The sequence below is a fragment of the Terrapene carolina genome, unplaced genomic scaffold (assembly GCF_002925995.2).
Source record: "Terrapene carolina triunguis isolate 2854851 unplaced genomic scaffold, T_m_triunguis-2.0 Scaffold189, whole genome shotgun sequence".
Taxonomy (NCBI): domain Eukaryota; kingdom Metazoa; phylum Chordata; order Testudines; family Emydidae; genus Terrapene; species Terrapene triunguis.
The window spans coordinates 13,553,746-13,569,020 of NW_020664540.1; the positions used below are offsets into that span (position 1 = coordinate 13,553,746).

Below are 15,275 nucleotides of genomic sequence, written 5' to 3' on the forward strand. Positions count from 1 at the left end.
GCCGGCAGCCCCGGACGTTGCGGGGCCCTCTTAGGCGCAGGGCCCCATTCCGGGGAATCGGCCGAATCGGCTTAAAGCCGGCCCTGCTGCTGGGGAGGCAGGCTGGCACCCTGTAGGGATCCACAGCAAGCCACAGTGTGAGGAGATCTGTGAGGCAAAATCAGAGAAGGTGCACGTCACCACTGCCGCCGCCTCCTGCATTAGGGCTTGTACAGCTCGGGGATGGCTGGTCCCAGCTGCAGTTGATACTATAGTGCCGAGCATGGGATAACCACCTAGGGAGACACATCTACAGCAAGGCACTCCCAAGTGCCTGGTCTGTGAGCTGCAATGTGCTGCTAAGTGTGTGACCTGGTATACAAGTCCTCCTCGGAGACCTACGAGCTGTGAGTTCAGAAGCATGGCAGAGAAGGCCGATAGCCACACGCTGAATCTGGTCCTGCAGTTGTCATAGTTGGCTGCAAATTGAGGGGACTTTCCCTATTGCTGTATGGCAGTAGGGTGAATGGAACAAAGGGATAACTGCCATGCTCTAGGCGTCCTCTTCAGCTGAGCTCACTGCGTCTTCCAGTGTGGAGGGAGGAAAAAGCCCAGATGCATCAGTGCCTCAGGAGAACTACCTCTTAACGTACCTCCTTCCCTTACAATTACCACAAACCTTTGAGAGTTTGTTTACAGATCAGTAGCGCAGGCCCTTTAAAATGCTCTGTAAATGGGGGGCATCTAATTTCTGCCTGTTTACGGCTTTGGAAGATGAACATCCTGGCCAGATTTCCCAGGGGCTGGTCCTCAGCCCCAGTTAAAGATGGGCAGATCTGGTTGGAGACTGGAACTCCTGCCTAAAGGAAGGGGGCCAATTACCATTGCTTTGCAAACATGAACTCATCCGACCGGGCAGTGATGTGCTGCCAATATAATAACTTCCTACAAAAATGTTCACTTTTAGCCTAAGATACCCCGATGTACTAGGGACACATGGGCTGCAAAGGGGGTGGGGGGTGGGGATAAGGGACTTGGGAATCATCCCAAACATCCCTTCAACCAGCTGCCCCCAGGAGCTCACTTCTGTCCAGCACATCACTGGACCTGTGAAACTGGCCAATCTTTTAAACCATTTGTTTAAGGCTTGCAGTTCCCATTTTGAAGCGAGTGAAACAATATTATTGAGCAAACATTGTTAGTCTGCTTATGTGGCATTTTAATGTTAGTTTTCTAAACATCTACACTGCAGAGCATGTTTATTCTGTTAAAAAAACGGCTTTAGTCTGTTCTGGCGTTACAGTGCAACCTGTTGAACTTCCAGTCACTTATTAACTCTGTCTAAAGGGGAAGGTTTCTCAATTTAATAGCCAGGGTTCTAAGTTACATAAAACCTTAAAACTGAAGACCCCCAAAAACTTGTGTGTGTCATTTGAGATTAGTGGTTATATGAAATTAATATGGACAATGATTTGTTAAAGGGGCAGCACTGTCAATGCTTAAGAAGAACAATAATCTTGTGGTTAAACCACAGGACTGGAAGGCAGGAAATCTGGGTTCTTTCCACAGGTGGCTTTGCTGCAGGCTTCTTGTAGACTTTAAGTAAATCTAATCCTCTCTGTGCCTCTATAAAAGTGAGGATTGCAATACCTACATCATGGACGGCTGCTATTGCCTTCAGTTACTTAAATTTCTAAATCGCTGTGGGATCTCTGGATGAGGGGAATAACATTGCAAAGTATTAAAAATAATCTTTTAGTATGAATCCCTTTCACTTAGATGGGCCATTAATAATGTGGAAGCTTAAAGCTGAAATGTGTCTGCAAATCAAATTGGTCTCCCTGCAGCCTGGCTTGTTGTTTGCTGTGCCTGAGCAGTTCATTTGCTTGCATGCTACATTACATGCGCAGAGGTGACCTCATCCTGCTCCTGAGCTGCGGCCTACATGAGCTCTTTGTTTTCTTTCCAGTCCTTAAAGGAACAGCACTTCTCTCAGCTGAGCCGCGGCTCCAGTGGTTTATTCTTTTGGCTGCTATACCTCCACCAAGCAGCTGTGACTATTATGGAATATTTCAGTGCTGTTAAATGAAAGAGGTGGAGAAAGATTAACAACCTCTGCATTTGCTCTTGGTTTTTTGTTCAACTTTTGATTTGAAATGCTCACATGCATATTTGTTGATTCCTCACCTGCCCTCAAATACCAGAAGCTCCATCCCCCATTACTCCCCCATGCCCCCCTAAAACCCAAATGACATGAATCCTCAGATCCCCCTCCCACATCATACAGGGCTCTGCTCCAGTCTTCTCTTGGCCAGACTCCAGCTCCATGTAGCAAAGGACCCTTCCTTATCATCTGTACGACTCCTTGGCAAAGTGACTGGTGGCCCCTCACTCTGTTGATGCTCCTGGAGATCTGAGGTAGCCCATCTGGGGCCTAAGCTAATATCCACTAAAGTCACTGGAAAGACTCCCATTATTAAGGTGAGTGCTTGGAGCCTGCTTCCCCACCAGTGCTGCAGGAGAGCTCCAGTGTGAAATGCATAGCTTGCTATGGAATCCTAGCATGCTCCAGAGATGCCTAGTTCCTAGAGGAGTCCAGGAGATCTTCACCTTCCTCACAAGATCTCCTCTTCATGATCAGAACAGGAGGGGCTTAAAAAGCCACCAACTATACCCAGTGCAGTGGCAACAGGAGGAAAAGTGACATCATAGATGAAGTTCCCCGGGGGGAGACAAGCTTTGCAATTAACATCCCCAAAGAAGCCAAGGTCAGTAGCTGCACCACCATTCCTGGCATGCATTGAAAGAACATCTTAGAACCTAAATGATTGTTCCTAATTCTTCTACAGAGACCTCTTAAACTGAGGAATTCTACAGTCCTTATCCCGTGGTAAATGTTGGGGGAGTGGGGAATAGTTTTGTTAACGCTGTAGGACCTTTTGCACTTTCAAGCGGTACTTTCCATACTGAGGAATTTTCCATTAACCTTCTATCTTGTCTATTTCAGCCTGAGTATAATGACTGCAGGACTAATGGCTACGTGCACAAGTATGAAAAGCGTATGGAAGCATCTGCCACCCTTCTGCATGTGAGGGTGAGATCTGGACATCATGTGCCCCCTTCTTGCAGGGAGGTTCTGAATACACATTGAACATCAGACTGTAGGACAAATGTAACAAGGAGTCCCTTGAAGGGACAGGTGGGGTGAGTGAGCCTCTGGTGTGGTCATCCCTCTCTGTATGTGGCTACATCCCTACCACAGATGGGCCTGCTCCCAGCCATGACAACAATTTGCTCTGGAATGCACCAGATTGCCTCAGGCATCAGGTATTTTCAAAAGCACTGATAGGGTGAATGGGCCTCCTGGAGTCGCCTACAAGGTCTCCACCCCTACCCCACCTTCAGATTACACAACAGGACAGTGTGCTCCACCATGGATTTGCCTAGCCAGCAAAGATAAACATTTCCAGTCAGTGCAATTACTGATAGAAGCTCGTCTGCCTCCTTCCTTGATTACAGCCAGGAAAAAGCATTTCTGTTTACACAGGGAAACTGTCCCCAAGTTGCTAGTTTCTCTCCTCTGCAAACACAGGCGCCCTACTAGACAAGGTTTATCACTCCTTAAGGAGACTGGGTTTTGGAGGTTTTTTTGTGGGAGCCACTTGTTAAAATAGCAGAAGCCCGACTCTGCACACACCAAAGATCAAAACTGAGCCTTGGATTCTGGCTTCCAGTGAGAGCTGAGCTGTGAGTCTCTGGGAACAAACCCTAGGCTTGGCTCTCCCCAGAGCTTCCTTCCAGGTGATTTGTGTAAACAGTTTGAAACAATTATTACATGACAGTCATCAGCCTAGCCTAGGGTGACCAGATGTCCCGATTTTATAGGGACAGTCCTGATTTTTGGGTCTTTTTCTTATATAGGCTCCTATTACCCCCCCACACCCCCGTCCCGATTTTTCACACTTGCTGTCTGGTCATCCTAGCCTAGCCTGAAGCTAAATGCATGTTCTACAAAGGTGGGTAGCCTGCTAACAACCCAGGGAAAACTCCACTCAAGGGCTAACAGTGTGAGAAAAAAGCCCTGTTTGGAAGAACTTGGGCAAAAAGCCCATCCTAGAAGAATGTGGGGGAAGAAAAGTGATAAAGGAAAATGTGGTTTGGTTTAAGTGTCTTGGCTCTGTTTGTGTGTGTGCTTTTTAAATTGCCGTGCTTAATAATGTCGGCATTTAAGTGGACACCAAGATTTTCATGTTAACAACTCATTACAAATAACAGATCGACGGGAGGAAGGTAGGGTGCAAATCCCAAGGCGATGGGTGCTGGATCTGATAGAATAGAACTTTACTTCCCTTGTTTAGCTGGAGGCTGCTTTGTTTTTGCAATGCTGGTGAAGAATACTTTGGTGTTTGGTGTTTACTCCCCTGTGAAGGCGTGCAGAGCCTCTGGCTGCTATCACAGCATTCTCACTGGAGATGGTTGAATAGCATTTATGAATAATGTATTTGATGCATTTTTTTCCACTGGCTGCCCAACAAATTGTTTACAAATAGATGTTTTCCACTATTTGGTCAGCTCTTTAGATAGTAGAACAACAGTCAGCAAATGACTGGTGAAGTTTTTTTCCTGATGGTCGGTGAATAATTATATTGATATTTTTTCCAGTAATCTAGTACTGTCAACTCCAGGAATTTTAGTGTGGAGCTCACAATAGTTGGTATTTTTTCTTACATCCACAGGAGCTGGGTCTTTAAGTTTCAACTTTGTTTTTTTTAAAAGTCAGATAAAAGGGAAGCCCTTACGGCTGTGGAGAAAAGCTTGAAACTGTGACGGTCATAGGTGCAAAAATAAGAAAGCAAACAAAAAACATCACTTTTTTTTAAAATGTGGGTTGGCATTTCTGCTGACCTTCCAGCTTTAATTCCAATCAGCCACCCTGTAAGGCATTCTTGGAATTAGCTTTGAGCGGCATCTCTGCTACAGTATTTATCTTCTCATAATAAATGGCCATGACTGGCATTTAAACACTCCCTTTTAGCCAGAGAGCGCAACAAACTGATTTCATAGAGGGATTACATCATCAAAATGCAGCTCTCTCTGGGATGGAAGATGGCAGCCTTTACATGGTTGGTGATGCAAGAATACACAATAATGCAAGACAGACTTTGAAAAATATTCCATAGTAATAACCGTCGGTAGACAGAATGTGGAATTTAGCCAGAAAGCTGAAGCGAACACCCCATCTACTATGGAGAATTCCATGGAGGTTTTTTAATAACTGCAAAGTGGTGAGGGCCTCAGTTTTGTATTTCAGCCTAGAGCCGGCACCTCCATTAGCAGGATGCGCTCTAATATCAGACAACTTAGAGCGGTGGTTCTCAAACTGTGGTCCAAGGTGGCTGGTGAAACAATGCTGGCTCTCCTCCTAGATCCCAGCAAAGAATATACAAATACCATCTTAATATTACTTTTCCATGTAAGTCATTGCTGTAGTTTCCCTGGAGATGTTATGCTATTGTAAAGAGGGGGAAGGCAGTCCTAAGGGACTGTCAAAGGAGAGGAATCTGTCCACACAACAATCTCTCTGAAGAGATGGTTCACTGTTAAGAATCCCTGTGCTATATCATTGGGGCAGTGTTGCAACCTGTTCAAACATCAGCACCACTTCCTGCAGCATGTGAGGAGATCATTTCTGATCTGAGAGGCTCTTTATTTAGCAGACAAGGGCATAACAAGACCAATGCTTGGAAACTGAAGCTAGACAAATCACATACGAGGTGCAATTTTTTACAGTGAGGGTAATTAACTACTTGAACAACTAGGGAGGAGGTGGAGTCTCTCTCATTTGACATCCTTACATCAAGGCACAGTGTCTTTCAGTGCTCAAACAGAATTTGAGCTTAATACAAGAACCAGTCCGTGAGATTCTTTGGCCTGTGTTATGCAAGAGCTCAGACTAGATGATCATAATGGTTCCATCAGGACTTAAACTCTGTGATTCTATGGGCTGTCCTTTGATAGAGAGTATCAATCACATCTGACCCAAGGTGGTTTGGCTGAAGCCCACAACTTGACTCCCTTCTGAGAAATTGCAACAGACCCACTCTCTAGCATTCATGATTTTGGAGCTAGCGTTGGAAGTGCAAGCTCACATAGTTTCCATATGACAGCACATGAAAGACAAAAGAACTAGACTGAAGACTAACTTCGACAGTAAAATGTCTGAAAAATCTAAACTAAGTGTAGCCACTAGAGCTGTTCGAACTATTTGTTATGAACAATTTATTGGCAGAGTTTGGCTCTGTCTTCTGTTCAGGAATTGTCCACGACAATTTGTCAATGTTTGACACACTGTTGAAGAACCTGGTTGGGTTTTCATGAACTGTCTGTAGCAAGCGATCCTTTGGATATTCAGTATTTTGAAGTAGGTATTTGGTCGTCAGAAGGCATGGTTTCTGTTCCATTTTATAAACAATGGTGATGCCTGAAGAAACCATTAGCGCTTTGAATGAGGCAGGCAGAGCCCATGGGGCCCTTTTGTGGTGAGAGCTGTAGAAGATGAGAAGGCCTAGGAAACGTTGGGATATTTAAAATATTTTCCTGACCTATTGCACAAGAAAGAACATATTTGGCTGAAGCACTTAAGTTCTACTGATGAGATCTTACTATATACAAGCTAAGCATCATTATTATAGCTATAGATTCATATTTAAATATAACTGAGCTCCTTCCTAAGGAAGACACCAACCAGATTTATTGTCTGTCTAATAGATTTCACACTTATTTTTCTTGTGTCAAAATTATTATTAATGATTTGTAATACAGTGGCATCTAGGGGCACTTGAGATCAAGGCCCTGTCGTGCTACACACTATACAAAACACAGTAAGAGACAGTCTATGTCCTAAGTAGATAAACCAGACAGGAAAGTAGCATTATTCCCATTTTACAGATGGGGAACTGACACATGCAGAGATAAGTGATTTTACCCAAGGTTACACAAGAAGCCTGTGACCAAGCTGGGGCTAGAAACGAAATTTCCCACGCCCCGTCCAGTGCTTTCACCACAAGCCAATCCTTCCTTTCTGTTACAGTGCCCTTGAATAATTGTGTATGTAGGCAGAGCAATGAATGCGCTTGAGCACAAGAATAAAAGACCCTCCCCTAATATTCAGGTGAACAAAAATCAGTCATACAAACATCTGTGAAATGGCAAAGTATAAAGCGGACAAATCTGGCTGGACCAAATGAGCTCTCATGTTCAAAAAATTTTCACTATTCACCAGCTCTTGTCAGTAATACTATGAACTTCTGGCAAGTACTCTCATGCCAGACAGTCACCAGGAAATAGATGGAGCGATTTCCTCCCCCTCCCCCCGTGCAAGGTTTAAGAGTAGGGTTTTCATATTACTGGTTAGCTCTGTTTATATGCTGCTGCATTCCACGCTGCAAGTCCGTGTTCCAGTCAATCACAGGGACAATGGCACTCAGTTCAACCGTGTGTCAGTGCTGTTGAAATTAAGTGGGCAGCAGAATATAAACAGGCTGCAGAGATCATCTGGGCTCACAGAAAGCAGGTTTTGCAATCTGAGGGTATGTCTACACTACCCACCGGATGGGTGAGCAGCGATCGATCCAGTGGGGATCGATTTATCGCATCTAGTCTAGATGCAATAAATCGACCCCCGAGCCCTCTCCCGTCAACTCCTGTACTCCAGCACCGCGAGAGGTGCAGGCGGAGTCGACGGGGGAACGGCAGCAGTCGACTCACCGCGGTGAAGACACCATGGTGAGTAGATCTAAGTATGTCGACTTCAGCTACGTGAAGCTGAAGTTGCGTAACTTAGATCAATTTCACACACACACACCCAGTGTAGACCAGGGCATAGAGTACTTGGACAAGGCAGTAATTCCCTTGGAGGGAAAGGGACCCTAGCTCTCAGTGGTCAGGAGGGGCATTGTTAGGGGAGGAGGGCTGAGTGGAATATTTGAGGGACAGGGAGCAATGTAGCAGATCTGCTAAACCACTTACAGCTGCAGAATGTTCTTCTATTGATTCTCATTCTATCTGATTGGGGTGGGTGCTATTATTCCCAGGCCTAAACTCTTTTTACTTGCTACTGCTTCAGAATTTACTCTCAGTACTACATTTTTTTTTCAAAATGTTTCCGAGGGAGGAAAGTAATGGTTGAAGCTAATTAAATAAAGTCTGTAAAGCACTCTGAAATCCTCAGATGGAAGGTGTTATGTAAGGGAAATATAAACACAGAAATGAAATGATTATTTTAATAATGATTATTAAAAGCATATAGGAAGTAACACATTACAAATGCAAAAATGCCACGGAGAAAAAGATTGCTCTTGTCTTCTCCTTTCTAGGATTTTTCAGAAATGTTGCCTTTGCTGAAGAGTAAACTCAGCTCAGATAGAAAGGCAACAGTCTAGAGTTGGGCGAATAGTGCAGTGTTCATGAACATTCCTTAGGATTCGAAACAGCGGTTTCCTTTGAGCAGGTCTGGGTCCTGTTAAATTTGCTACTTATGAACATTTGAGCAAACAAGATTTTGGGTTGTATTGTTTATAAACAGAAAAGTGGGCTATATTTATCTAACGAACCAATTGTTGCAGAGTCCAACCAGTGCCAGCGAGGATAGCTGTTTTCTAAATAAAACTGCCCGTAGAGTCACAGAGAAAGCATTCCACTTCGAGTTGCAGAAAGAAAAGGCAGAAGTCCACAAGAAGTGTCAGGCGTGGGAGCTAAACTGAAGGCAGATCTGGTAGATATCATTTATGTCTAAATCTCAGTCCTGTGCTTCGGCACCTTATTTGGCTATTGCTGCTTTTCAAGAGCGAGCAGTTGTTAGGAACAGGGAGAAGAGCTCACAGCGACTTTACTGCTGCTGACGCAAGTGCCTCAGCTTTACATTTTCAACCTTGCTTTTGAGTTTCAGTAGAGGATTTGAGATAAGACTGACTGCATCTCTAAGCTCACATGGTTGAGCAACAAAGTTCTGGGAGGAAAGGAAAAGTATTAGGGAAAATGTCATACAACAGCTCTATGCAAGACTAAGTTATAAGACTGTACAGATCAGAGCTTTGTCCAATTTCATTCAAACAAACATGCAAAATTGTTTTGGGAGTACAGGAATACAATAGCCCATCTATACCATAGTATGAAGCTGACAAGGCTACAGCATTATTTGCTTCAACAGAGCTACACCAACTCAAGATCTAGGCCAAATTTTTAAATTGACGCTATCCCATGTGTAATACTATTACCCCAGTGTTTTCAGTTTGGAGCAACTCAACATAATGCAATGTTTCGAAACATCTAAATGTTAAAACAATTGCTCCTTTTTCTTAGTCACTCACCATGTAAACAAAATTCTGCAAGTCTCCGAACAAAGCAGAGGGCTAGGTACACAGACCTTGAGAGGCTTGAGGATGACTTGTTTAGAGGCTCCCAGAAACCACAGTTGTTGTAAGGCTACAGGGGAAACAGGAAAAAAAGGTTATAAACCTATATGGGTTTGTCTACACTGCATCGGGGAACAAACCTCCCAGCCAGCCTGGGCCTGGACTTATGTCAGCACAGCTTGCACTAGCATGCTCAAAACAGCTATGCAGACATTGCTTTAACGTTGCTGTTTGGGCTGCAGCTTGGGCTCTAAAGCCTACCCCACAAGCTAATATCAAAGCACCATCAACGTCTTTTGTTTAGTGCGCTGGTGTGAGCCCCACCACCAAAAGTCTGTGGACTCGGCCTGTGAGGCGCGCTCCGAGATGCTGTGTAGACATATCTTACATGACTAATGTTTGTAATAGTAATAATAAAAATGCTATAACAGATTAAAGCCTCTATTATAGGGCTTGATCCTGCATCCATTCACATCAATGGAAAAACTCTGACTAACTTTAATGGTGCAGGATGAAGCCCACACTCCTTTAGAAAGTATATTCTCTAGGAAAGGCAAGACCTTCTTGGAAGCTGGTGGGGACAAAGTTTTTGGACACAAAAGGACCTTTGAGAGGTGTCAGAGTCCCTCCCTTCTCCTGTTTTCTCTTATGAAGAACAGCGCAGCCTGTCTAACATCCACATAGCTGATTTTATATATTAAAACTAAAGCCCATCAGTCTGGGCAGGTCTACACTAACCCCCCAATTCGAACAAAATTACGCAACTTCAGCTACGTGAATAACGTAGCTGAAGTTCGAAGTACCTTAGTTCCAACTTACCTCCATCCAGACGCGGCAGGCAGGCTCCCCCGTCGACTTCGCGTACTCCTCTCGCCGAGCTGGAGTACCGCAGTCGACGGCGAGCACTTCTGGGTTCGACTTATCGCGTCCAGACAAGACACGATAAGTCGAACCCAGAAGTTCGATTTGCTTGCCGCCGAACTACCGGGTAAGTGTAGACCTACCCTCTGACATCCTGCTAGGGTCACCCCAGACTACATTGCCTAGTTAGTAGCCTTGTTGGGACATGTGTATCATTGGATGGTGGAGTAAAGGGAGCAGAGAATCTTTTTTTCGCTTTTATGTCAATTCAAACTCTAATTTAAATACAGTTCCTAGTTCATAGAGTGTTAGGCCAGAAGGAACAATTAGTCTAGTCTCTCCTCCTGCATAACATGGGCCATAGATAGAGCCCTGCACAGATATAAAATTTGTATCTGCATCCAATCCACAAACATGGTCTGTGGATATCTGCAGATTTGCAGGGCTCTAGCCATAGAATCTTATACTAAGGTGAGGTTTTTGCCTACTAAGAAATAGTTAAAAAAATTATTTTCCTTATACCCTTCCGAGTCCTCTAGGAATGACATCTAGATATCATTATGTGTTATATGTTTACAGTTTCTGCATATCTGAATTACTGAATACATGTATGGGGGGAAATGTGAACCGCTCCAAGATAATACATGCTGAAGGTTGTGCCATATGTTGTATGAAACATGATCTTCTAAAATATAGATTTGCACAATGATCTCTGATCTGCCGTGAATTTGAAGTAATGATAATTTGGCTATTCTTATGCCTAAGTATATTAAGATTGCCTAAATTATCCACGGATGGCCTAATTCAAACACTGTGTGTGTATGCGCGCGCGCGCGCACACACACACACGAAAAATTTCTTAGAGTAGGAAAGTGTTTCTACCCACCCCAATTGCTCACAATCCAAAAACATTTTAGCTCACTCTCTAAAAAAAGAAAAGAAAGTCACCTTTAGAGCTAAGCCTAAGCATGGAAAGTTTCAGCTCCAAACATTCTCCCTCTCCGTCCCAGCAACTTATGACCAACTGAAAAAAGAAGAGGGGTCTATGATGCAAAAATCTGATCTATTTTATATACATTTTAAAAAATTAGAAATTTGATCATTTTATTTTTTGAAAACTGTTGATTTTGAAAATGGAAAACAATAATTTTAAAAAACCTGCAGAAAATGAAAAATTGGTTAATTTAGAAATAAGAACAATGGCATGAGCATGCTTTCAAAATTCCCACAAACACAAAATAAAGTTTCAAGCAGCTCTATAGAAAAAACACCCTTTTGGGATCAGCCCACAAAACCACTTCCCTCTCCTCTCTTAAATCCTTCCTGCAGATAAAATTCTGCCACACACTCACAGGAAACTAGTTTAGGATTTGTCTAAACTGCTTGAACTACACTGCTATAGTTAAAGCAGTACAACGCTCCTCTTATGACAGTTATAATGGTATAAAAATGCTTACACCAATATCACATTTCCACACAGGAAGACCAATAAGCTACATCTTTATATGGATATGACTGTGTTCACAATAGGTCTGTACTGGTATAACTACTTAAAAAAATCACAACCCTAATACATGTAGTTAGCTCGGTATAATTTTCCGTTTATTAAGCCTGCAAAGTTTAAAAGTCTGTAGGATCTGGGCCTAAGCCATCTACTTACTATTTCACTTACTTATCACATGATTGACTAGGGTCATCTTTATGAGGGAGGTACAGGTACAGAGGGGCATAAAAGACCATTAGATTTGAAGGTGGGAAATGCTGTGGGGAAAGCAGAGGGGGCTAACCTGTGAAGGGAGGATGATCAGAGGGAAATCTAAAAATAAGCTACAGCGAAACACGCAATTCATCACTCTGCTTGCGTACTACATCCCTTTCCCTTATAGTTTGTCGTTTTTACACTGTAAGCTCTTTGTGGCTGGGACTGTCTTCCTCTGTGTTTGGAAAGCGCCTAACTTACTGTGGGTGTCCCCACAATGTGCATAACAATAAAAGTGAATCCAGTTTTGCTTATGGTCAGTTTCACTTTCAGCTCCCACTTGCTGTAGCCTGCAACTTTCACACACCACCACATGGGCACTATTTGTTTGCTTCAAAACATATTTCCATTGGGATTTTGTGGGAATGCTGTTTTTAAGCAACTGTGTTAAAGTACAAACTGTGGAAGGCAGTTTGTGTTGCTATAAGGTTTTATAAAAGCAGGTCCTTGCTAAATTTAAAACGGGGGCCAAATGGGAAGCAGACAATTTGCCTTTCACCCTCATATTTTTCAAGCAGTCCTTTATTTCCTTGAAAGCCAGGTTGTCACGCCAGTCCGTTGGCAGCCTAGACTGGTCGACATTTCAGTCCGTCACACCCCAAACCCCTCACAACCAACTTGATCCATGGATCTCTCTGAGTCAGTGGTTCTCAAACTGCGGCCCCTGGGCTGCATGCGGCCCAATTAGCACACACCTGTGTGCTAAAAAAAAAATCCAAAATTTGCCACGCTGGTCTGGCCAGGGCCGTCCCAAGCCATTTGGGTGCCCTACGCAGCCCCCCCTGCGGCAGGGCTGTGTGGGGCCGCAGGCCTCCCCCCCCCCACCCCCAGTTCTCTCGCCCCGGCCCCAGCCGTGTCGCTCGGGGCAGGGGGCTTGGGGGAAGGGATCCCCCACTCACCGGCAGCAGCGGGAAGCAGAGCAGCCCACCCCCAGCCCACTCTACTCCGCCAGCTCTCAGCCACGGCGCTCCGTTTCCCGCCGCCGGTGAGAGCCTGGGGCGGTCCTTTCCCCAACCCGAGCGACATGGCTGGGGGCGGGGCAAGGGAAGCGGAGCGGGCTGGGGCCACATCTCTCCGCTTCCCACCGCTGGTGAGTGCAGGGGGCGATCCTTTCCCCGCATGCACTGGCAGCGGGAAGTGGAGCGCCGCGGCTGGGAGCTGGCGGAGTAGAGCGGGCTGGGGCCGGGTTGCTCCGCTGCCCGTCGGTGCCAGTGAGTGCGGGGTTGCTGGGGGAAGAGGTGGAATGGGGGCGGCCCGGGGGCGGAGCAGGGGGGAAGGGTAAGAGGCAGGGCGGAGGGAGTTGTCCAGGGCCCCATGCCTCCCCTAGGGATGGCCCTGCCCCTTGCAGGGGGGCTGGACGAGGGATACGGCTGGTCGCCGGGGCTGGTGCTGCCGCGTATGCAGCACGCAGCTGCCTAGGGCACCATGAAATCCCAAATTTCATGGTGCCCTACACAGCTGCATATGCCTAAGGACGGCCCTGGATCTGGCAGGGGGCGGGGCTGGCAGAGGGGGAGAGAGAGAAAGAGTAAGGCAGCCTGCAGGAGTGCTGCTGCCAGCAGGGGGCTGGTGAGTGCTGCAGGGGGTGGGAGAGATTGGGTCAATGGGTAGGTTGGGGAGGGAGGCTCTGGGCAGTGAGAGTACTGGGAGTTAGAGCTTTGCTGGGGTGCTGCACCACCGCCAGGTTTTAGGTGGTGCTCAGCTGCAGGGGTTGGGTCCAGCTGCCAGGCCCCACACGAGGTGGGAGGGTGTCCAGGTCCGGCTGCGGGCTGCCCGGGGTCCAAACACCTGGCCCTGCACGGTAGGGTCCCCAGGTCTGGCTGCCTGGCCCCACCCAGTGGGGTCCCAGGGTCCAGCTGCCAGACCCCATGCAGCAGGGACCAGGGCTCTGGCTGCCTGGCCCCGTGTTGCAGGATCCTTGGCTCCAGCTGCCCAGCTCCAGGGTGTGGGTCCAGCTACCGGATGCCCGGCCCCGCACTTCCGGGTCTGGACAACCGACCCCGCACAGCGGGGTCCCAGGGTCCGGCCCCGCATGGGGGTCTGGTGTCTGGCCCCTCTGCAGGGTCCGGCGTCCAGATGCCCAGTCCCACATGGGGGTCCAGGTCCTGGCTGCCTGGCCAAGCGCTCTGTTCCTGGCCCCACTCTCGGCAGGGGCGCTAGGCATAAAGGATTGTGGAGGGATTGGGTGGGGGGAACGGGGGAGGGAGACGGGGACGACACACACTGTGGTTCTCAACCTGCAGCCCACAGTGGTAAACAGGTTGAGAACCACTGCTCTGAGTGGTTGGAAAGCACCAAATAACCACACTGTCCAGGCACAAAGAGCATATGCCACAGCCCCCACGCCCCACCCCAACGTCCTGCTTCCTCACAACCCCTCTCCTCTGCCCCACACATCCCTGTCCCCTAACCGGTCCTCTGGCCCCTTTGCTCCCACTTTCCCTTGTCAACACTTCCCGGACAGTCGTGCATGTCCCCCCTTCCTCTCCCCATTATCTCCCAAGTCCCCAACATCCCCCTCTACCTCCTCCCATAGCCCTCATGACCCTCCCAAATCCCCAGCACCCCCTTCCCTTTTCATTCCCTCTCATAGCCCCCATGGCTCCCAAATACCCAATGCCTCCTCCTCCCGTCTCCTTGCATTCCCCTCACACAGCCCTGTGACACCCCAAATCCCCAACACACTCTCCCCAGGCCCCCTTTCATTCCCCCCACAGGCCCTATGGACCCCATCTCCTCCCTGCTCCAAAGCCCCCACAGCCTCCATGACCCCCATCATCTTCCCCTATTCCCCCCTCTCCCACTCACTGCCCCATGCCCCCCACCCCCATTCCCCCTTCCTGCCCCAATGCCCCCCACCCCCACGGCCTCCATGACCCTCATCCCCTTCCCCGAGGCCCCCTCTCCCCCTCAGTGCCCCAACACCCCTATGACCCCCACCCCCATTCCCTCTCTCTGCCCCAACACCCCTATGACCCCCACCCCTATACCTGCTCTCTGCCCCCATGACCCCCAGCCCCTCTCTCCCCGTCCCTGCCCCAATGCCCCCACCCCCACGGCCTCCATGACCCTCATCCCCTTCCCCTATGCCCCCTCTCCCCCTCACTGCCCCTGTGACCCCCACACCCTCTCTCTGCCCCCAAACCCCCATGATCTCCACCCCCTTCCCCAACGCCCCCCCCTCACTGCCCCAACGCCCCCACCCCCACGTGTCCTTCCAGCCCCACAGCCCCCGTGACCCCCACTATGCCCCTTCTCCCCCA

General features: G+C 47.5%; 1 long non-coding RNA gene across 1 annotated transcript; it reads right to left on the reverse strand.

Moving 5' to 3' along the window:
• Nucleotides 1-8,343: 8,343 nt before the first annotated feature.
• LOC113407044 lies at nt 8,344-11,257 on the reverse strand. Its single transcript, XR_003369915.1, has 3 exons — nt 11,202-11,257; nt 9,348-9,462; nt 8,344-8,986 (listed from the first exon to the last, which is right to left on the reverse strand). It is a non-coding gene; the product is annotated as an uncharacterized LOC113407044 (long non-coding RNA).
• Nucleotides 11,258-15,275: the final 4,018 nt, after the last annotated feature.